General features: G+C 49.5%; 1 non-coding gene across 1 annotated transcript; it reads right to left on the reverse strand.

The window, feature by feature from the left end:
• Nucleotides 1-1842: 1842 nt before the first annotated feature.
• TRNAA-UGC (transfer RNA alanine (anticodon UGC)) lies at nucleotides 1843-1914 on the reverse strand. The gene has a single exon. It is a non-coding gene; the product is annotated as a tRNA-Ala (tRNA).
• Between the last annotated feature and the right edge of the window lie 282 nt (nucleotides 1915-2196).

Here is a 2196-nt window from a genome sequence, read left to right on the forward strand (position 1 = left end):
CAAAAACAACACATACCAAAAATATATATATATCCAACACTACAGTCCCCATCCGTGTGTAAAAGTGTCCCCTCAAACCATTGCGTTTCACTACAGCCGTCTGCCGTGCTTCAAAATACCTTCCTTGAAATTAAATCAAAAGAGTTTCCGGTTCAACATGAGGAAGAACTTCCTGACCGTTAGAGCGGTTCCTCAGTGGAACAGGCTTCGTCCTTGGGAGGTGGTGGGCTCTCCTTCCTTGGAGGTTTTTCAACAGAGGCTGGAGGACCGTCTGACTGCAATGAAGAGCCTGTGAATTTAGGGGGAGGTGTTTGTGAGTTTCCTGCATCGTGGAGGGGGTTGGACTAGATGACCCTGGAGGTTCCTTCCAACTCTATGATTCTATTAGGAAGAACTTCCTGACCGTTAGAGCGGTTCCTCAGTGGAACAAGCTCCCTCGGGAGGTGGTGGGCTCTCCTTCCTTGGAGGTTTATAAACAGAGGCTAGATGGCCATCTGACAGCAATGTGGATCCTGTGAATTTAGGGAGAAGTATTTGTGGGTTTCCTGCATTGTGCAGGGGGTTGGACTAGATGACCCTGGAGGTCCCTTCCAACTCTATGGTTCTATGAACTTCCTGACTGTTAGAGCGGTTCCTCATTGGAACAGGCTTCGTCCTCGGGAGGTGGTGGGCTCTCCTTCCTTGGAGGTTTTTCAACAGAGGCTGGATGACCGTCTGACTGCAATGAAGAGCCTGTGAATTTAGGGGGAGGCGTTTGTGAGTTTCCTGCATTGTGCAGGGGGTTGGACTAGATGACCCTAGAGATCCCTTCCAATTCTGTGATTCTGATTCCTTAACCATTCTGTCCTACACACTGAGAATTAAGCCCTGATTGTCTGTGGTGAGAATTGTCTCCAGGTGACCAAGCAGGCAAGCCAGTATTTCTTTTCAGCGACAACTGTCAAAAACACCTATATATGGAAGCACGTGGGCTAATAAAAACAACCAGTGGGCTGGTGACAGTTGTGGAAGTATTTAAAAGCATCAGCATCACTGGGATGCTTATACGGATGCGAAGTATCGGCACTGAACGTTGCCAAAGAAGAAGGGCACTTTTTTTGGTAGCAGGAACTCCTTTGCATATTAGGCCACACACCCCTGATGCAGCCAATCCTCCTGGAGCTTACAGTAGGCCCTGTACGAAGAGCCCTGTAAGCTCTTGGAGGATTGGCTACATCAAGGGGGTGTAGCCTAATATGCAAAGGAGCTCCTGCTACAAAAAAAAAAGCCCTGCAGTATAAATGAGAACTTTGCTCTTGTGGACACAGAGGGGATTTGTTGTGCCAGATGGAGGCCTGATTTGAACCTGAGAGTGAGCATGTCTGCAGGCTTCCTCACGAGGTGGTGGGCTCTCCTTCCCCAGGCTTCCTCATGAGGTGGTGGGCTCTCCTTCCTTGGAGGTTCAGGTACGTGTCTGTAAGTTGCAGAGCTGCTTTTGATTGATTGACATTGATTACAGAAATCTCATGGTCAAGGCTTTGAGCCTAAGAACCAGGGAAAAAAATGAAACGGCTGGGCATTGCAAGCTTTTGTACATAAGCTGCTTCATGTGCCGGTCAGGCAGTGGAGAAAGCAGAGACTTGGCTCTGTAGCTCCTGTGCAATTGAGCAAGCCTGGCAAAGCAAGCTGTGATGCAGAAGGAAGCAAGGGAGAGAGAAGGAAGCCGATGACAGTGAGTTGCTCACGAGCCTGATAGGAGCCCTCCAGGGGCCTGATTCAGCCCTCGGGCCGCACATTTGACACCACTGGTCTAGAGTCTCAGGGGGAGGTTTTTCAAATGACCCCCTATCTTGTCGTTTCAACTGGGGATGCCGGGGGTTGAACCCGGGAGCTTCTGCATGCAAAGCAGATGCTCTGCCACTGAGCCACGGCCCCTTCCCTATTTATGTTGTAGAAGTCAATGGGTATACATTTTCTCATGCGTGCAAACAGCCCCTCTGGTGCATTTTCAGGACATGTTGCGATCCTGACCAGAATCAGGTGCCAGGACCTGAAAACAGCAGGTGCACCACGGATCCCTGTGGATCTTCCAATACCTGATGTGCATCAGCCGGAAGGAACAGTGAAGCTAAAAGGTGATGGTGGTGATATTGGATTTATATCCTGCTCTTCACTCTGAACCTCAGAGTCTCAGAGCAGTCGCAGTCTCCTTTACCT

Source organism: Heteronotia binoei, chromosome 2 (genome assembly GCF_032191835.1).
Source record: "Heteronotia binoei isolate CCM8104 ecotype False Entrance Well chromosome 2, APGP_CSIRO_Hbin_v1, whole genome shotgun sequence".
NCBI classification, from domain to species: domain Eukaryota; kingdom Metazoa; phylum Chordata; class Lepidosauria; order Squamata; family Gekkonidae; genus Heteronotia; species Heteronotia binoei.